Source organism: Carya illinoinensis, chromosome 9 (assembly GCF_018687715.1).
Source record: "Carya illinoinensis cultivar Pawnee chromosome 9, C.illinoinensisPawnee_v1, whole genome shotgun sequence".
Lineage (NCBI taxonomy): Eukaryota > Viridiplantae > Streptophyta > Magnoliopsida > Fagales > Juglandaceae > Carya > Carya illinoinensis.
The window spans coordinates 26,576,190-26,598,819 of record NC_056760.1 but is presented as its reverse complement, the minus strand read 5'-3'; the positions used below and the strand labels follow the sequence as shown (position 1 = coordinate 26,598,819).

The 22,630-nt window shown below is 38.3% G+C and overlaps 1 pseudogene; it reads left to right on the top strand.

Moving 5' to 3' along the window:
- Positions 1 to 203: 203 nt before the first annotated feature.
- Positions 204 to 18,304, top strand: LOC122276969 (annotated as a pseudogene).
- Positions 18,305 to 22,630: the final 4,326 nt, after the last annotated feature.

The window sequence follows — 22,630 nt, the reverse complement described above, 5'->3', positions numbered from 1 at the left end:
AGACTAAAAACAGTGAAGCTCCTACTTCCAACAACACTCTTGTCACTCCTCGCTCTTAGACTTTCTCATTTTGTGAGGTGTCAGTCCAGTGTTGCTTATCAAGCTGTCTCCTTTTTTTTCTGTTGAATCATCAGAATATAACTGAATAAGCTCCTTTCTCTTCATAAGTTTGTATCAAGAGCATGAGACGTGTTGAGGACAACATGGCTTCTTGCAAGGTTCCTTACAGTGTTCTTCTGGTTTCCTTTTTCATTGGGGGTTTTTTTGTGCCACATTGTCTTTCTATTGGAGATGAAGCCAACCAAACAGTATTTCTTCTTGTAAATGCTTCTGAAGCATCGGGACGGCGAACACCCGAAACACTTTTTGGAATATTTTTTGAGGTTAGTTGTTGACCGAATTATGAACATCCTCTTCAACGCTGATCGAGTTTCTTGTATGTTCTTATCTATATTGCATGCTTTTTGCTTTTGTTTTTTTAATCATTTTCGCATTTTTTATTTTGAACATCTGCTTGTGCTCTTCATGCACTATGCAGTCTATGTTGTCATCACGTTGGGCTTCTAGTTATTTTATTTTATTTAAAATAAAATTACGATGAGTCAAAATAAGAGACAAAAATACGAGGCAGTAGCATTTTTCCTAAAAAAAAAAAATTAGACTCGCCGTAAAAATTTGAATTTTCTTTATATGATCCCATTTATTTTAAATAAAATTAATAGTTACAGTAGCTAAACATCACGTAATTATTTAAAAAAAATAAAAAAGAATACGGTATACATGAAAAAAATAATAATAATAAATTATATTTTTTATCAAAATAATTACAAAATATTTATCCACTTTATAACTGTACATAATATTAATAGCGTTCCGTCTGTACAAATTATTTTTCTTTATATTTGCGCACCTGCACACAAAGAGAGTAGCAATCTTAAAAAGTTAGGAATTCCAAGAAAGCACCGGCATGGTGTTCTGGATTTTGTATACGGAAAGTTGATCGATCTTGAAAAAGCAGTGGTTCTACACAACACTACACCTAGAGGGGGGGTGAATAGGTGTAATCTAATTTTTATGGCCTTTTGAAAATTAATCAAACAAGCAGATAATAAATGAAACAAATAACACAAATAATCAACACATGATTTTGTTCACGGAGTGGAAACTCATTTGAAGAACCTCTTCAAAATCTAAAACCACTCCGGGTGTAAGACACCACCTCAAATCCACTATAGAAACTTTAGTTTGTTACAACCAATTTAGAACACTCACAAAACCTTTGTAGTAGCTAAACTTGGCTTGCAACACCACGAGTGACCCACTCGATCTCTACACGCATGTAGTGTCGGAACTCCGACCTTCCTATAGCTTCCCACGAGAACCTCTCGATCTCTGCATCAACGGCAGCTCCGGACTCTTCCGGCCAACAGCAATGTCCACTTCAATGGACTCAAATAAGAGTTGATTTTGAATGTGTTATGATGGAGTAATATTTTTCCAAGAGAGAATCAACCAAATGGGGGAGAGGTTGCTCTAAGAAGTTCTTGGAGGCCCTTAGGGTTTTTGCTCTGATTCTCCACCCATAGAACAGAAGCTAACATGTTCTATTTATAGTTCCCATCAAATGAGGCGTTCAAAACCCTACATTGTAAGTGATCTGGAACATTGGCTCGAGCGAAGGGTCGAGCGAAGGGTCGAGCGCCGAAATCTACCTGAGTTCGCTCGAGCGCCATGTCGAGCGAGTATCGAGCGGTTGAATCTGCCTGAGTTCGCTCGAGCCGTATGTCGAGCGAGGGTCGAGCGGTTGAATCTGCCTGAGTTCGCTCGAGCCGTATGTCGAGCGAGGGTCGAGCGGTTGAATCTGCCTGAGTTCGCTCGAGCTCAGTGTCGAGCGAGGGTCGAGCGGTTGAATCTGCCTGAGTTCGCTCGAGCCGTATGTCGAGCGAGGGTCGAGCGACACACTCTGCCTGGGTTCGCTTGAGCTCAGTGTCGAGCGAGGGTCGAGCGGTTGAATCTGCCTGAGTTCGCTCGAGCCGTATGTCGAGCGAGGGTCGAGCGGTTGAATCTGCCTGAGTTCGCTCGAGCCGTATGTCGAGCGAGGGTCGAGCGGTTGAATCTGCCTGATTTCGCTCGAGCGCTCTGTCGAGCGAGGGTCGAGCGAAGTCGCTTCTTTTGACCAATAATGAGCACACTTCAAGCCCACTTCAATCCTTCCGCAACAACACTTGTTACAACACTATTTTACACAGGTTTTCACAAGAATATGCCAACACGCTCATTTTTCCCTCAACAATCTCCCCTTTTGGCATTTCTGTGACAAAACCTCTAACCTATACATATGATCTAATCCTAGCACACCCAATTAGATCCATATTCTTGAACATGTTGAAAATTTTCTGCACACGCTTAGCAAACGGTTAAACATACCCATTCACATATGCACAAAAACGTATTTGCAATTCTCAAATCATAATTAGAAAAGAAATACTTTATTAAGCAACAAATCAGGAGTTCAAGAAACATTTGTCAAACAATCAGCAGCTAACAAGAAATATAAGTCAACAGAAATAACCAAAAGCTGCTGTTCCCCCAAAACAAAAAAAAATGTGTTAGTACAAGTAACACTCCCCCTGAGTTAATACTGTACTACTCCCCCTCAACAATATCTCCCCCTCAACAATCAATCTCCCCCTTTTTGTCACAAGAAGCCAAGGGTCTCAATCATCACCATCGACATCCTCATCATCCTCATTGAGCTGCCTCTCGATGTCATTGAAGCGTTGAGTCACAAGTTGTTGCAGGTTGTCAACTTTCACCTCAAGACGGTCGAACCGGGCGTCAAGGCGAGCTAGATACTCAAGTACCTGCTGAAGACCGGGCTCCGACGAACCGGGGGCTGAAGAAGATGGCTGAGAGCTGGATGGGGCCGAGGTAGACGGCTGAGAACTAGATGGTCGAGAGCTCGAAGGCTGAGAGGAGGAAGCGGGAGGGTGCTCAACACGGATAGGCTGTGGAGTTGTGTGAGCACGACTCAGCTGAACCGTCCTACGACCAATAGGAGCCTTAAGAGCAATCCTAGGCTCCTGAGGATGGAAAGCAACAGATTGGGAGAGAGCTATTCGGGTGATCAAACACGGTAAGGGCAAACCAGTCCGTGTTTTGGAGGACCGATACGCCTCAACAATAACCCGACACAAAAGACTTCCTAGATCAATGGAGACACCATTGATCAAGGCATACAGCAGACGGGCACGGTCAAGACCCACATCACTATTATGACCAGTAGGATCTAAGTTCGTAAGAACAATCCTACTAAGAATGAGGTGATCGGGTGTAAAACGAGCAGTTGAAATAGGGGTTGTCCCTTCCCAACTACTAGGTTGGCCACAAAGACAAGTAGCAATGACTTGTGGACTTGGAGGAGATGTCCGTGAGTAGGGAAACCTAGGATAGAGCTCACGAGGGGCATTTAGCAGAGTCGCTATCATGCCCGGAGTGACTCGGAAAACAACATTCCTGAGACTGACTTCAAATGAGTCATCAACAGATATGTCATGAATATTGGAGTAAAACTCCCTAACCAACTCCACAGAAGGAGTGGGATGACCAGTGGTCAATGCCTGCCACTGACGAGACTCAAAAATACGGGGAATTATAGTCTCGGTAAGCTCACCTAATGTCACTTCACGCTCGACTATGGGAGTACGATGCGAGAAGTTCTGAGAGTATAACTCTTGGGCCCGGGCACTATGGAATTGGGCTTGAACGGGTGCAGGAGGGTTTTGGCGAGGACGAACACGTCGAGACATGGTGTCGGCTGTAGACAGAGTCAAAGACGTTAGACAAGGCTAAGGCAATGCAAAGACGTGATGGATGCATGCATGCTGACGCAACAATGCCAACTAACAATGCAAGACTCGGTGCATGCCCGATGTCACTCCTCATTTTTCAAAACAATAACAAATGCCTAGGTCAAAGTGTGCCATATGCATGCTAATGCCTACTCATGTGAAAGACCAACATGCATGCTAATGCCAACCACATTCATGACATATATGCAATGACAACTCAAGCCATTTACAAGCTAATGCCAACTCATGTGCATGACTCATGTTAAACGATGCCAAACCTCATGCATGACCCATGTGCAAACCAATGCCAATTCTAAACCAAAACACCTTCAAAACATAATGCAATCCTATTTAAACGATGTCTCAAACCTAGGATAGACATGAAATAGATATGGGAGCAATGCTATGCCAATGCATGATGAAAAACCAAAAACACACTTCATTGAGACATTTTATCGAACACTTGGAGTGCATCCAAGTGAGAAACTCGGGTATAGACCCATGGGAGTTTCAAAAACCTCCTAAATACAACCAATCCCAACAATGGCTATACAATAGCCTCAATAAAACAAGATAAAAGAAAAACAATCGAAGAAAGACTCTCAAACACCCAATCCGAAACCCAAATGCATAACAACACACGGAAAACCCTAAAATAAAAGCATCAAATCACGAAAATACAAGAGAGAAAAGGATTTACCTTGGTTTGAAGATGATTTCGGAAGAAAAACACTTGTTTAAACGAAGAAATTTGAGAAAAGGAGGAAGAAAATCGCACGAGAGGGAGAAAGAGGCCACTGTGCTCGAGCGGCTCGAGCGGCGCTGGGTTTTTATACCAGGAGTTCGCTCGAGCGAACTTAAAACCCTCGAGCGGCTGTCGAGCGGTTTTCGCTCGAGCGGGGTCGAGCGAGTGTCGAGCGAGACCTCCAGAAAAACACATTTTGCCCAGTTTTGAGGCACACAACACTCACATGACTTAGACAAATACTGGGAATGTCAATTTTCACACCAAGAGTACATATCAAATGTAGAGAAGCATCATATTCCCATACAATACGCAGTTTAAAACAAAGTATCACAAGTAATATAGACGTGCGTGTTTAAAACGGTCCTTGCTCAATCAAGAAATTTCAACCGTAAGGCGTGAGTGGGGTTGGGCTGAACATGAAACCATAGGTGCTTGGGAAGCTCATTCAAGACACAGAAAGTCAAACCTAATGCTGCTAGGACCTGAATCTTTCTGTTTAAATACTTGTCTCAGTATGTTCAAGAAAACAGAAAACTTATTCTGTTTTTCACCCTCCCTTTTCTTTTCCCTTTTTTTTTTTTTTTTTTTTTTTTTTTTTTAATTTTTATTTCAACTTCACTTTTTCTTTTCCTTTTGAGATACATATTTTTGCACAAATGAACCATGATGAGGTCATCTAGCCCGTGGTCAATTCTGTATGAAGATAGAGCTTCCTACCACTTTTGATTGCCTCCCCAATAAACTCACAAGTGGTGAAATGTCAATTGACCGAGTTTGGAGTGAAGTGTGTGATGCCAGTCATAGATTACACGAGATACTCATGTTCCAAATCTTTGTAAAACATAGAAATATGATACAAATCTCAAAAGACACATGCACTTAGATTTTAGAATTAACAACCCCACTATCATATAGCCCAATCATGAAGTGCATGTAGGGGCAGCAAACAACGATAAATAAACTAGACAGCAACAAACAAGAAAAATAAACAACAACAAAATAAAACAAAAATGCATGTAATGTATGTAATGCATGCCTGTCAGTCTACAGCACCAAAACCATGTGTGACTCGCGTCTTTCCCTTTTGGATGATCCACCTTGGTATCCATTTCTTTGAGAAAGGCTTTTCAATTTTCTTGGTGTGCCTCTTAAGCTCAAAACAGTTTGGTCGGATGTGACCAATCTTACCACAATGATGACACACGGGGCTTGCTTTGTGAGCTCTTTGTCTCAAGAAGGTTGAGACATTCTTAGAGTTATTCATGTAATTCTTACCCCTTCCAGAAGGATAAGCAGTTCTACTATTAACAAATGCAGGAGCATGCACAAAATGACTCATTAATTTAAAACAGTTTGGTCTAATATGGCCTAGCTTCCCACAATGATGACATATGGGGCTCATGTTGCGAGCTCCTTGTCTTTTGGGAGGAGGAACAGACTTTTGCACTTGCACAGGCTTCTTGCCCTTTTCAGATGGATGAGCCTTCTTTTTCTCAGTCATTTCAGGAACAAACACTGTGGTTCTCACATTTTTACCGAAAGCTTTTGAGCTTGAAGGAGCATCAGGATTCTCTTCAAAATAGCCTAAACCACTTTTATCACTAGATGACTTTCCTAAACCTAGGATTTTGTCAAGCTGGTTTGTCCCAATGGAGAATTTTTGCAACTTAGTATTTAACAAAGTTAGCTCATTTTCATGAGTTGTCACTTTATCTTCCAAAGTCACATTTCTCTTTTGCAACTCATCTGTTAGACCAATGGCTTCTCTCAGTTTGCTCTGAAGCCCTTCATTTTCTCTTTTGCATAAATCTATTTCCTCAATATGTGCTTTATTGAGTTTCCTCAATTTCACACATTCCTTGTACAACTTCTCATAGATTTCCTGCAAGTCATCTTCATCCCCGGATTCATTTTCAGAAACACTCTCAATTTCAACCACAGATTCACTGTTATGACTTTTTCCTGCAACAGAGGAAGTGAAAGCCATGTAGTTGAAATTTTTCTTCCTGGGAGAACTCTCTTGTGAGTCACTTGACTCAGACTCACTATCAGTCAAGGAAGCAGCATTCGCTTTCTCTTTGGCCCTTTTGTAATTTGCACACTCAAGTCGAATGTGACCAAAACCATGACATTCATGGCACTGAATATTGTCATTGACAGCTCTAGTTTCTCTCTTATACCTCCCTTCTCGGTTTTCTGAACTAGAACCTCCATTGATACCCTTGAACCTTCTCTTTTCTTGTCTTGGGTTTTTCTGGGCAAACATCTTCCTGAATTTTTTAGCATAAAATGCTATCTCCTTGTCACTCATGGCAAGTTCGTCAGAAGATTCACCAGACTCTTCTCTAATAGCTTTGAGGGCTATGGACTTGTTTTTCTTATCCATAGGAAGAGTATGTTCATAGGTTTGTAAGGAACCCACCAACTCTTCAACTCTCATGTTGTCCAAGTCTTTGCTTTCTTCTATAGCAGTGACTTTGGGACGAAACCTCTCAGGAAGAGATCTAAGGACTTTTCTCACAATTCTGTCCTCAGGAATTCTATCCCCTAAATTAAAACGAGAATTGACAATATCATTAAGTTTGCTATAGAAGACATCAAAAGTTTCATCATCCTTCATCCTAAGTTCTTCAAAGTTGGTGGTCAGCATTTGAAGTTTAGAATTTTTTACAGCTTTGGTACCTTCATGGGTAACCTCAAGAATGTCCCATGCCTCTTTGCAATTTTCACACATGGAGATTCTTTTGAACTCCTCCTGGGACACGGCCATGAATATCGCATTTAGGCCTTTGCTATTCCAACTACACTCATTGACTTCATCCCTAGAGTAATTTTCCACACCCTTGGGGGTTTCGACTCCCTCAATGAATACAACCGGTTGTTTCCATCCCTTTGTTACAGAGGTCCACACTCGTTCATCCACAGACTTAAGGAAAGCTCTCATTCGAACCTTCCAATACGCATAGTTACTTCCATAAAAAAATGGTGGAGATGTGACTGATTGAGACCTATCCATATACACCACTACAGCAGGATCACACTCAGGAACTAAATCCTAGCGGAGTGAACCCGCTCTGATACCAATTGAAAAAGCAGTGGTTCTACACAACACTACACCTAGAGGGGGGGTGAATAGGTGTAATCTAATTTTTATGGCCTTTTGAAAATTAATCAAACAAGCAGATAATAAATGAAACAAATAACACAAATAATCAACACATGATTTTGTTCACGGAGTGGAAACTCATTTGAAGAACCTCTTCAAAATCTAAAACCACTCCGGGTGTAAGACACCACCTCAAATCCACTATAGAAACTTTAGTTTGTTACAACCAATTTAGAACACTCACAAAACCTTTGTAGTAGCTAAACTTGGCTTGCAACACCACGAGTGACCCACTCGATCTCTACACGCATGTAGTGTCGGAACTCCGACCTTCCTATAGCTTCCCACGAGAACCTCTCGATCTCTGCATCAACGGCAGCTCCGGACTCTTCCGGCCAACAGCAATGTCCACTTCAATGGACTCAAATAAGAGTTGATTTTGAATGTGTTATGATGGAGTAATATTTTTCCAAGAGAGAATCAACCAAATGGGGGAGAGGTTGCTCTAAGAAGTTCTTGGAGGCCCTTAGGGTTTTTGCTCTGATTCTCCACCCATAGAACAGAAGCTAACATGTTCTATTTATAGTTCCCATCAAATGAGGCGTTCAAAACCCTACATTGTAAGTGATCTGGAACATTGGCTCGAGCGAAGGGTCGAGCGAAGGGTCGAGCGCCGAAATCTACCTGAGTTCGCTCGAGCGCCATGTCGAGCGAGTATCGAGCGGTTGAATCTGCCTGAGTTCGCTCGAGCCGTATGTCGAGCGAGGGTCGAGCGGTTGAATCTGCCTGAGTTCGCTCGAGCCGTATGTCGAGCGAGGGTCGAGCGGTTGAATCTGCCTGAGTTCGCTCGAGCTCAGTGTCGAGCGAGGGTCGAGCGGTTGAATCTGCCTGAGTTCGCTCGAGCCGTATGTCGAGCGAGGGTCGAGCGACACACTCTGCCTGGGTTCGCTTGAGCTCAGTGTCGAGCGAGGGTCGAGCGGTTGAATCTGCCTGAGTTCGCTCGAGCCGTATGTCGAGCGAGGGTCGAGCGGTTGAATCTGCCTGAGTTCGCTCGAGCCGTATGTCGAGCGAGGGTCGAGCGGTTGAATCTGCCTGCTTTCGCTCGAGCGCTCTGTCGAGCGAGGGTCGAGCGAAGTAGCTTCTTTTGACCAATAATGAGCACACTTCAAGCCCACTTCAATCCTTCCGCAACAACACTTGTTACAACACTATTTTACACAGGTTTTCACAAGAATATGCCAACACGCTCATTTTTCCCTCAACAGATCTGATTAGTCATGCTTCATTTGATGTCAATCTTATGAAATGTCTCTAAAGATAAACTGAATGGTTTAAATTAGTATGGCATTTGTGAGCCATCGTGATGTGTATGATGAATCTTCAATGGTTGAGTGTATAATAACAATTTGTGACTATGGTGAATATTCATTCTCTCAAATACTTTTCTGCAGGAGATTAACCATGCAGGTGCTGGAGGGTTGTGGGCAGAGCTTGTGAGCAACAGAGGTCATTTCTATGTTCTCTAAACTTCCAATGAACAAAAGAGTTTGCTGAAGAAGAATTGCGGGATAGGGATAGAGAAAGAGGAAAAAATCTTCATAGGCTAATTGTCACTGCTTATGAACCTTCACACACACAAACACACAGAGACCCAGTGGAATCAGTGTCTCAATATGTGCTAGTCTCCAGTACTGAGATTTTTAAAACATTTATAATTTCGAGATTGTTAAGTTATATTTAGGATCCAACTATCCGTGCGGCTGTTTGCTTAGCATTGGTGTCCAAAAAAACAAAAAAAAAATGGTTGTTAAACTATCCTATAAATATTATGAATTTGATATTGTCTTATACAACCAGCCATTGAAATGCAAGACCTCATCCTTATATTTTAGTGTTAGGGATGCTCACAAAGTTTCTTTTCCAGGTTTTGAAGCTGGGGGACCTATTATCCCCTCAAACATTGACCCTTGGTCTATTATTGGGGATGAGGACTCATCCCTTACAGTGTCCACAGACCGTTCATCATGTTTTGAGCTCAATAAGGTTGCACTCCGAATGGAGGTACTATGTGACACGAAAGGTACCAATATCTGTCCTGCTGGGGGCGTTGGTATTTATAACCCGGGCTTCTGAGGCATGGTAAGTCGACACCTTTTCTACGACAAGATCACTAATATGCATACTCTCTCTCTCTCTCTCTCTCTCTCTCTCTCTCTCTCCACCTTATCTGGAATAGTTAAAAAGTTTAATGCCATGTGCAGGGAACGTAACATTTTCTTTTGGGAAAATCTTGAATGTTGGGAAACAGTTTACAGTCCATATGGGTTTTATAATGTTCAGGTGTCTAGGCAACAGTATGCGAAGTCCTGCATCTTTTATATTATAATTCTGCCAAGTTATTCTTTCAAACTTCTGATTTGTGACAAACTCACCTACTTTTTGTTTTCTTTCAGAATATTCAGAAAGGAAAGAAATACAAAGTGGTTTTTTATGTTCGTTCATCAGGAGCAATTGATGTATCCGTGTCATTGACGGGCTCAAACGGCTTGGAGACAATGGCAACTTGTGAAATATTGTGAGCACCATTTGTGCATTTTTTCAGTGTTCTGTAAATATTATCTAATTGAACAGGGCTAATGCATCCTTTGAAATACATTTGACTGCCTCTCAGAGCTTCTGCTTCTCAAGTCTCAAACTGGACAAAGATGGAGGTCCTGTTGGAAGCCAACGCCACAAAACATAATTCAAGACTTCAATTGACTACAACCAGAAAAGGAGTTATTTGGTTTGACCAAGTGTCAGCTATGCCCGTGGATACATATAAGGTATCTGTTTCTTTCTGAAGTCATATATGGTCGTTACATGAGGTATGCATGCACTCCAACTATGGTTTATTTACATGTATAAGATAGATTATACATGTGCACGTGATACAGTTATGATAGAAGTTTATTAATGAATGAGTTGAATGTCACTGAACTTACTGTCTATCTTATCTCATAGGACGCTGATGGATTTTGCCAGTGAGCTATCCTTCTCTTCACATCATCCAAATCCCATACCATTAAATGGAATTTATACGTGTACCCTAGTGTTCTTATGCCTGATGCATGGCATGCAACTTATAGTATGTCAATCTTGATTCTGAAAATATATTCATTGAGAAAAAAATTTTAATATAAGATGGTTTAAGATTATTCGTTCCTCATTTAAGGCCCCCTTGCCTCGATAATCAATGGCTAATCTGGATATGGGAATTTATGGGGAACACTCATTTGCCTTGATCTCGACTTCATGTTTGCAATCTTTCCGTCTTCCCAGAATCTAATAGCTAAAAGTCTCATGCAGTCACCACCTGAAATTTTGTGAAAGCGATACTCACTTAATGATATTGAAAAGTAAAACATGCTGAAAGAAAAAGTATAAACCTTGTTTGATTTTTCATATTCTGATGCATGTTAGGATTGAAATAATTTGTGGGATTTCAAAACTCAAATAAAGATAAATATTTGCAAGGTTTCACCTCTCATCATTTGAGCTTTGGTCGCATTGGAAGTTGATATCTTCAGTGCAAGTTGTTCAAAATAATTATATATTTACTTATTGTCAAGTTTTAACCTGAATGCCCACCGAGACCCACTTGTTATCGCTTAGTACATGCATTCCATTGAGGTCTTGATAGTCTTCAACAAAATCTGTCTTGGCACAGGGACATGGTTTCCGAAGTGAGCTTGCTGAAATGTTGGCAGATCTAAAATCAAAATTTATCAGATTTCCAGGTGAGCATAAATTGTATGTGTTGAGAATTCTCAATTCAGATTGTATTAGTTATTCTTAGGAAAATATAGACAGCATTATACAGGCTTGTGAGCGTAATATTTGTGATGCTGATGCTTATATTTCCATAATACATCATCTACATCTTCCCTTTAGGTACATGGTTGGTCATTGTTTTGAATGCTTATTTGTATCAACATTTTCTCTTCATGATCCAAGAGTATGATATATTACTTCGTAGGAGTGCTTTTGAATGGTGAATCCATGAATGAAACGTAGCAATTTTTCTTGAAGTATTGTTCAAATGGGTCTCGGCTCACCTTTTCTTTCTTTTTTTTCTTCCCCCCCCCCCCTCTTTGAAGTCATTCTGAAGTTTTATAGATACTCCTAACTTTAAATCTTAAGCAGTTGTTATTATTGATTTGTTATTCTGTGTTCTTGGTTGGCGTCCCCATTTTGGCTTTTCTTTACCCATTTTATTTCTTTTCCAATATTAATCATAAATTTGTCCAAGAAATTCTGTGACAAAATGAGCGAGAAACTCATGAAAGCTTTTGGATTGGTCATTTTCTATCCTCTATATCTTTGTTCCCAACACTACCTCCAAAACACCCCATTCAAAAAGAAACAGCAGCTTTAAAAGGGTTATAAAGGCTGTAAATTTTGGGATGTTTAGGCTTTTTTTGTCTGTTAATTGATCAAGGGTTGACATCGTTATTACATAAATAACGTTTTATTCCTCAGAAGTTACGACGTAACTAATGATATTTGCCCTCCAAATTATGTTGCATCAGGTGGCTATTTTGTTTTAGGTGCTTGGTTAAGGAATGCATTTCGTTGGAAAGCAACCATTGGACCCTGGGAGGAGAGACCAGGGCACTGTTGATGTTTGGAACTACTGGACAGATGATGGCCTTGGTTACTTTGAGTTTCTCCAAGTAGGCATCTTCTTTAATTTTGAGGGTGGAGTTTTAGCATTATTAATAACCTGAGAATGTTCCATTATATGATTCTTGAGCTGATTTTAATACATTATTTTTCTTTTCTGCAGCTAACCGAGGATCTAGGTGCATTGCCAGTATGGGTGTACAATAATGGTACTTCACCATGTTTGTGATCCTAACTGTTTTACTTTCAATCTAGCAATTGAATAATATATGCTTTGTTACTTTATATAATCAAACAATTCTACAGGTATCAGTCGTCATGATCAAGTTAGTACTTCCAATGTCGGGCCTTTTGTGCAAGTATGTGAGTTTGTTGCTTCCTATTACATTAAGTTGATCAAGTTGATACTCTTTACCATAACAGAGCTTCATATCTCAGTTCATGTTCTCTACAATTCAGCCTCACTTTTTGGTGCTAAAAAGTCAATATTTTTGTTTCTTTGATGATAAATGACTTGATTACAGGAAGCCCTCGATAGTATTGAGTTTGCTAGAGGTGATTCTAATTCTACATGGGGCTCTATACGAGCTGCAATGGGACATCCAGAACCTTTTGACTTGCGATATGTTGCCCTTGGGAATGAGAATTGTGGGAAAAAGAATTATCAAGGTTTCCATTTATGTTTTGGTGTTATTATTATTATTATTCTCTTAGTTATTATTTAACAGATAGATTGGATGCCTTTATAGAGATTATAAATTGGGCTAAAGATGATCTTCTCCATGCTAAAGATGATATTCTCCATACATTTACTAATATGACTAAGAATCACCTATCGATATGAGAAACATTTTAATGTATCTGAGTCAATTACTCCAGAGCTTCTGCTGTAGTTCCTTTTTGAGTCGGTAAAGTCTATTTCACATTTTCTCCTATTCTACTTAGTCATACATAATTAATGCACTTTATGTTGCTTTTTATTGGGGATTATAATTTTTCAAATGTCTGACAATGTTATTTATCAAACTCTTATGCACTGAGGAAAAACCTGATTTAATAGTCACAAGCATGATCCTTATTGGCCTACCTAGATAGGGCCCACAATCTCTCTCACTCTCTCTCTCTCTCTCTCTCTCTCTCTCTCTCTCTCTCTCTCTCTCTCTCTCTCTCTCTCTCTCTCTCTCTCTCTCTCTCATGCATACCTTTGCATAGTGTGTACGCACACACACAAACTCGTGTAACTCTTGCTCAGAGAGTGTCGTTTACTCATTCTTTCAATTTATAATGACTCAGAAAACATCATACTAGGTATTATCCTAATGCACAAAAATGATTGCAATACTAAACAGGAAATGCTAGCAAGTTGCATATTTTCAGTTCCAAAAATAATGAGAAACAAATGGTACGATATTCTGAGATACTATTGCATTGCAAGAACTTCATGTTGGAGAAAATCAACTCTACGTTAATGAAGATCTGAATGCCTTTCATTGCAGCTTTCTTTCCCTCCATGATGCTTCATTCCTGTATGATACATTTTTTTTTAATGAAGTTTCTCTCTTGTCATTTAAGCTTCTGTTAGCAACACCACCTTTAAAATCTCTCATCTTTGAATGGAGTTGTTTTCATATTTTACTTGCCTCAATGGAAAGTTTTCCATGGGAAGATATAGTACCTGAATTCTTGAAATGCTAGATGGATGTATTTATTTTTCCTTTGTGTACTTGTGTGCAGCAAAAGCTCAGTGCTTCCAGAAAAACACTTTTAACTTTGGTTTCCAAGTGGATTGTGAAATGTACTGCTCGCTTAATTTGACTGGCTGCATCTGTGCTATAATTTAGTTGTTGCAATAACCATTATTACTTTCAAAAAATTTTAGAAACCAAAAAATTCAGAAGAAAAAAATTGCCACTGCAATACAGATTTCTAGTGATGCATCTGATGTATGACTTTATTCGTTGTTTTATTTTGTTTATTATTTTATTGTTCATTGACCAGGAAATTACCTCAAGTTCTATAATGCCATAAAGAAGGCTTATCCGGACGTCAAAATTATCACAAATTTTAACGGGTTATGTCAAACGTTGGATCACCCTGCAGATTTTTATGATTATCATGTAAAATTCTCATCTTCATTTCTTGTGCTGATATGTGAATGGAGCCATTTCAATGTTCTTTTTTGTCTTTTGATATGTTTATACATCTGCCAATGATATGTTTTCAAAGGCTCATCAGTTTAATTTCACTGGCCATACCTATTTATTTGAATCCGCATATCTCTCATTAGATGAATTGCATGTAGTTCTCAAGCAATTAAGAACATGATTCAGCTTTCATTGAACGAGACTAGTCCACTGAAGTTATAATTGCTAATGACTTGCAAACTTATAGTTCATAGCTAGTGGTGAATTAGGCATTTTATCTGAGAAAACTACAATTAGATTTGTCTTGTTCATGGAAGAGTTGACTTCCACGAACGGCACCATAGCTAATAAAAGTTTTACAAACTTATTGTCAACTGAACTTGTTATTCACATTCATTAACAGAAAATAGTTCCTAATCTTATTGAAGTTAAATATACTCAAATATAGAGTATAGGTCACTTTGATATACGATGGACAGAAATTTTGAATGGTCAAGACCTTGATAGTTTTTGTGGTCAAATGAAAATAAGTTGGAACATCAACTATGATAAGTAATCCATTGTCTCATATGGACATGTAAATAAGGCAAATTAATGTTACTAAATTATTTTTATTTGAGAAATGACATTAATAATTAACTTTTTTGCTTCTCATAATAGATAAAATTTTGTTTACCCATCAAAACAAAAATAATGAACTTGTTTGCATTTATGTTCTCCATGAGGTCTCCTTCAAAATTTTACTTAGTTCTTTGCTAATTTCTCTTTTCTATGCATGACCTTTCTTCATTTCCCGAAGTTTCCCTTAACATTTTTCCTTAATAATATTGAAAAAAAATCAAGTTTTTTGGTTAAAAAAGGGGAATCAAAAGCCCATCCTATAGCCTTAGTAGCAAGAATGACATCATGTAAGATGGTTTGGTCGTGTCCAACAAAGGCATCTGCTGACAAAAGAGTTATTTGATTTAAACAAAAGCTGCCACCCAAAAGACAATATATTGGTGTGATGGTGTAGAGGGTGTGATATAATAAATGATAGTTGGAAGTTAATGCATGATAAGGCATACGTGGTAGGTTCATTATGAGAAATGCTTGGTCTACAAAGGAATTCTTCAAAAGTAAACCTACAAGTGGATGTGGCTTGATTTAGTATGTCTGATTGTAAAGTTTTTTCTTATTTTAGAGTAGATATGACGTCTCATATCGAATTACATCAATTTGTAAGATCCTTTTATAAATCTAGCACCTTGCTGGTTATTTGCCTTTCCCATCGTTGCTACTACTGTAGTGCCTGAAATTCGTGGATTCTCAAATACAGAGGAATCGAGGTAGAATTTTTGCTGAGCTATGTCTTTTACTTTTCTTTCTTTCTTTCTTTCATTCTGTTCTTTCTTTTGTTTGCTTTTCCCCTTGTTAAGGAAAGTGGGAATCCAAAAGGCTCACCCGCACAACCAGATAGGAGTGTTGGGTGAAGAACCATTATTCTAGAAGACATGTAATCTGGAGCCCACATCTTATGAGGGTTCTTGTCATTAGGACAAAGTGTTTGGCCTTTCCTTCTCAGTGCCCGTTCATGCTTTGTTAACCAACCTAGTGCTTTGAGCCTAAGCCTTCATGTAGGATAAATTCATGCTAAGGAGTGCGTGCGATATGTACAAGTTGCAGAAGAATGAAAATATTGCCTTATAATGAGGTCTATAGTTTAGTAAAAAGAAAGCTAAATAGTAAAAGTATCGAAAAGGGAAAAGACCGTAAAATGGAAACCTGGCCTATGCCCATTTAGTTTGACAAATAGGTACCAAGTAGGCTATATAAACTGCTTTGATGTGCATTAATTTTTAGAAATTGACAACGCTATGTCTCTCAAACATCCCTAAATCCTGGAGTTTCCAGATGGGTTTGTGTGCATAAAGTAAGGATCTTGATCTTCAATTTCTTTTGCAATAATTAGCTTCTATACTCATAAAACTTTTAGGGCCAATCAGAAATAAAAGCTGCTAAGAAGTTCCATTTCTTTCTTCAATGCAGTGATGTAGTTAGCATGGCAAGCTTTGCACCACTTTTTCTGAATGACAATGACAGATGGTAATTTCTCTCAAAATTTTGTCATAAAATAATTTTAAATATATTTTACTTCAAAAGTGAAAATCAACCTTTATATAATTGTTATACTGAGATTAAAAAACTTTCTATTAAGGTGGCATTCAGATGCAATTATCTTTAACTCTTCACAGCAATATGGAACACCAAGCTACTGGGTGCAACACTTCTTTAGGGAGTCGAGTTCAGCAACTGTTCTTCATTCAACACTTCAAAAAAATGCATACACTTCCCTTATTGCATCTGCAATTATGTGGGAAAACTCAGATGATAACAAGAGTTACCTAAGATTAAAGGTGTGCTTCCTCATGACTGACCTCACTATTTTATAATGCAATGCTTCCTACCCCATTTTCCAGCACCTTCAGATTCAAACATATTCATAGATTTTACTTTGTTCAGGCGTATTATCCAGTTACTTGTTGACACAAATATCCGTCTTACTTGTTTTTCTAGCTCTTTAGTTATTTTGAATTTGATAGCTGCTTCATACGCTTTTGGAATTGAATGGAATATGGCTTTTCTATCTATGTGGCACTGCTGTTAATTTGAGATTTTATTTTATTTTATTTTTTCTTTTGAAGATTGTGAACTTTAGGAAGGACACAGTTAATCTCAAGATAAGTGTGGACAAATTGGAGCCCAGCTCCATACAGCCATCCAGGTCGACAAAGACGATACTCACCTCTGGTAATCTGAAGGATGAGAATTCCTTCGATGAGCCAAATAAGGTCATTATTCAGGAATTGCTTTTTTAGTAGTACTAGAAAACATGTCTTCTGAATTGTTGGGGGGCTTCTCCGAATATTCAGATATACTTCTACATGCTATTTTGTAGGTAACTTTTTAGATTGTCTTCATTTTCATTACCTTAAACTAAAGATGATCCTCAGACATTCTCAAAAGATTAAAAAGGTTTTCAATTTATGGTTATGAAGTGAATATTCATTGACCAAGACAAAATCCTAGTGCTGTTAGGGCGGTGGGCAGATTTCTCTACCATCTTTACCCGTACACAGCCAAAGTTGGGCAAAAATCTAATAGGATTTTAATTAGCCACTAATTAAATAGTAACTATTTAGCTGCATTCAGCTATTCATATCTTCTTGCCAATGTAATATTTATATAGGATCATATCTCTTTGGCCTATACATGGTTTCTTGATTCCCACAATCTACTACAAACAAAATATTACAGTATGAAATAAAGAGGAGAAGAAAAATTGACAAAAGGGAAAGAATTTTCTCTCTTGAATGGTAAGATTGACAGAAATAACATATAGCTCTAAATAACACTTTTTGTCTTCTATTGTATATATCCAGGTCAAACCGACCTAGAGTCCACTTGAAAATGCTGGCAAGGACATGGATGTCGTACTCCTTCCATATTCTCGCACTTCATTTGATCTGTTGAAAGAATCTAGCAACATCAGAACCGCAAGAACTGATTCTTTCTGTAAATCATCCTTTTAAAATTTTAACTCATGATGAATATCAAGTACTGTACTTTTGAGAAATAAAGGTGATAACCCAACAAAAGATGGCATGCTTGCGTGCCAATTGTTCTGTTGGAATGTCATGTTGTATGTAATTTCAAACTCGATCGTTGCTTTTGGCTTTCATGCTTGTAAGTATATGTATGAATACTCTTTGTTCTTGGTGATGAAATTATATCCTTCAGTTCATTTTAATACACCCAGGCACAGTGCATTTACCTTCCATCATTATACTTCAATACAAAATGTTCTGTATTGAAGCGTTGATCAATTTGTTTGGTCAAATCACTTAGCTCCAACTAGTTTGTTCCTCATTCTCAAAATTACAAGTTGTTACATAATCAACAATGATCAAATCAAGATTGCATCGAATGAATGATCCATGGACTCTTTGTCTTCCAGACTCTATAAGCCTAACCAATAGTTACAAGAAGTTGAGTCATTAGCCGGGTATCATAACTCACAGAAGTGACTCTAGGCTTTGGGATGAATCTAAAGTTAGGCAAATCCCGTATGCATCGCACTCCCAAACAAGAGCATGTGTGCTTTGCAACAAGTCACACACATTCTAGATCTAAAGAAAAGTCTAATCTCTATGTGGTAGCTTGACGACAATGGTCATATAGTAGCATTTTTTAAGGAGTGTGGAAAGTCACAAAGGGTGCGCTAGTCTTGATACGTGGTAAGAGAACTGGCACTTTGTATTTGACATTAGGGTCTAGTGATGTGTAAGAAAATACACGGTTGCAATAGAGTAGGATTGGTTGCACGAGTTAGATGGGAAGCAAAATGGAGTTAGTTTTTTCATTCCTCATGTAAGCCTTGGGAAATCTCCTGAGATCATGATGCAGAGCAAAGGTGTGAGAGACGGGGTAGAGCATCTAGTGTTCCATGGACATCTACACCTACAGTTGATGCTTGCAGAGCTACAAGGACAACTAGACCTCCACAATGGCCATCCACCTTGAATTATATCTTGTTTCCTGAAGGTGGTGAACCATGGTACAAAAGTAAAATCTTGCGAGATAGGATATTGAGCAAGTGGGAGTTAGCTAAGAAGCAGCTAATTGGACTTCCAAGGAAGAAGCATAAACTGCATAAGAGATGGGCACGTCGTCTAAAGAAATAATAGGCTAAAAGCAAGAGGTGGGATCAATCGCCTAGATTAGAAATGAGGGCCTCAACCACAAGTTCTCTAATTTGTGCTAGGGTCAGTATGAGAGTAGATATTCCTAGTGCAATAGGAGTTGAGATTTTCCTTGCAAGATGGGTTGACAGAAGGCACTACACTTGAGGAATTGAAGTTGTGTGCAACTTCATTGGTCTTCTAGCTTGAAGACAAAGGCTATGAGTTGAAGAGGTGGAGGATTACAAGTTTGGGAGGCGAGGGTGATGCGTTCGTTTTACTAGTCTCCAAATGGGAAATTGTTGGGTCTATGGAGCCTGGTTTATTTGTGTGTTAGCCCAATTTAATGATTTGACCCAACCGGACTCGACCAGGATGAGATTTGGGTTTTTGAAACTGTTTGCAATTCTAGAAGTGCTAGATAGAAAGTTCACGAGACATGTTGCTACAGTAAAGTTCAAGTAAAGAGTTCACTCGACAGGTCGCTCCAAGGAACATCAGACAGTAAGTACATATTTATAGCCGGTTTAGAATAGTGAATTTTGCCCCAAAGGGTATTTTGTCATTCGTAAATATAATAAAATCTTCTAAAGTTTTATGGACATAGGCATGTTGCCAAATCACGTTAATTTTGTGTCGTGTGATTGATTTACTTGTGTTTGGTTTTAATTTTCTATCATCGTTTTCACAACAACCAAATATTCTATGTGAAAAGTACATTGACACCTAGTACATGGGACAAAGTGACAGTCTGGGATAGATTGTAAGCTGTTACCTTTACCTAGTTAAGTTGTTTTAAAAGGTTATATTATTCATTTTAATTTTTCTATGCTTGTTTTCTAAATTATGCATTCTAAAAACACTGGGCTTTGCAAAAATCCACTATTCAAGAAATTAAGAAAAGTCTCAACCTATCTGGTGGGAAGGGAAAATCAAAGCAAAACTTCGAGGCCATGAGAAAGATAATGAAAAGTGACAAACCTTTGTGATGGAATGGAGAGCATCTATCAACTTTGAGGTTGGGTGGGAGGATAAAGAAGTCCCTAACAAAACCATGTGACTGCATGATAGCACTTAGAATTCTAAAGTGTGAGTAGGGGCCTAAGTGCACACCAAAAAATAAGGAGGAAGTTACACAGTAAATGGTGATATTTTTATTACATATTTTGTTTATTATTTATCATGTTTTACATTTTCCATCAAACTTGCATTGAATTATTAAAGAGAATACAAGAGGAGAGGGTAGGGGACCCTGACAATAATTCCTTCATAGAAATTGTAGTGCATATAATAGAAAAAAAATTTAAAATAGGCAATGAGACCAATAAATTGGACCCAAGCCTAGGGAACCATTATAATAGTGATCTTAAAATCCAACTGGTGGATTTGTTGAATGCAGTTGTGATCCACATCCTTGAAAGAAGCACTGCAACCATCTAATCCGGAGTCGTTGATGAAGGTCTTCACATCCTTTTCTCCTAAATTCTTCGTTAAAGAAAGCAATAAAATAGTCTGATAGTTAAAATCAAACAATCTGAGTTGCTAGCTGTCTTTGGAGGTACACATGCTGGTGTGGACAATCTGAGTTGCTGGTTGTCTTTGGTGTTTGTGCTACACACACTGGTGTGGACAAAGCCCGAGGATGGACCCAGAAGTGGGGAGTCCAGTTATGCCACACTTGTGGTGGTAGGAGATCTAGAAAGGGGCTGGCGAGTAGGAAATTGACACGGCTTTGGTGGCGGCTGCGAATCATGTGATGATCGTTTGGCTACTCCTCCACCAGGGTTTTAAAGATCAGCGACTGGCAAACACAGTGGGCTTGAAAGCAATAGATTGGACATGTTTGATGTAGTGGAAAAAGAAAAGAAAAAACAAAAAAGCAAACCAGCAATAGGCCGAACAAGCAAACTAGAAAACAATCTAAGTTTTAGTTGAGAAGGAGGAGATGGTGCCCCCCCTCCGACGAGGGTTTATGGTGTGGGGTCAAGATTTCGAAGGGTCAAAGAGAGAGAGAGAGAGAGAGAGAGAGAGAGAGAGAGAGAGAGTTAGTTTGGCTACACAGATTAGGTGAATAATGTCATGTTTTACTTAAATGTTCACATTCCTTCTGATAATTGTTTTTACCAAATCAATCATATAAGTGCAAAGCACAAAGCGGAAGAACAATAGAATATCTTGAGGATTATCCACTAACTAGATTTCCTCTTGTGAGTAATGGTAACTTGAAGTATAGAGTAATTATTCCTTTCCTTGAAACTTTCTACTTACTTTTAGGAAGGAGATGCTTATTTTAATTTGGGCATGTTGTAGGTTCCCAAAGCATTAGATGTGTATTGGTGGTGGATCTGATTTTTGGACATGGCTGCATTTTTCTTTGTCTATATATATTTTTCTTTGATATTTTAGAGATTTTGTGACCATAATCCTCTGCAACTATTAAATCTAATAAGATGCTAAGCACACATTGATACTAAAACATATTACTCATAAGGACACATGACTTGAGTTCTTGTGTTTAACGTGTCTCAACACAATCCTCTCGCTAGACTGGAAAGTCAGGTTGTCACATGCTTCATTATCCATAGTGAAAATTTTCAATTCATCCTTCAAATTGTTTTTCTATGTTCTCATTTGCTCTTCCTTTCACTTGCTTGTGTATTGCATGAAATATTTTTTTCACTTGCAATACCAGTTCACAAATTAATCTGGGACTTGGAGGGTTTTAGTATGTTTGATAATCAAAATCTTTTTTAGTTGTTTTTTAATAATCATAATTTTTATTAGTTAGGTAGGAGAAATTGATTTCTGGACATCTCTTGTTAACAAATATCATAGACAATAAGAAGATTAAGAAGATGGTAAATTACTTTGGTGAATCTAGAGTCTAGACAATAAGATCTTTTAGAAAAATAAAATATTGTTTCAAAGAGAGATTAAGGTTTGCAAAGGTTTTATTTAAATTTCATAAACATGAGATGCGTCGTCTATGGTACTTGTCCAACATGTTTAATTTTATCTTGATTTAGAAAATAAAATGATTTGTATAGTTATAAGGTTTACAAATCTCACGCATTATTTTTGAATAAGTGAGACACTTGAGATCCACATAAAAAAACCTACTTTTTCATAATATGCTTCATTTTTTTCAAAGGAATTATGCAGAATTTGCACACTCTAGAAAATATCTCTAATTATTGTATTTTAGGGCCTAGCCTATTTAATTAAACAGGTCATGTTTGGATTGATCTATATAAACATGATATATTTTGGAAAAATCACAGATTTCCTTGTATTTGAGATTAGTATAAATAGATACAAGTATAACTATACAATGTAATGGAAAGACAAGATTTTAGGAACTAAAAAATTGTACAACGATTACTAGAGAGCTGTAT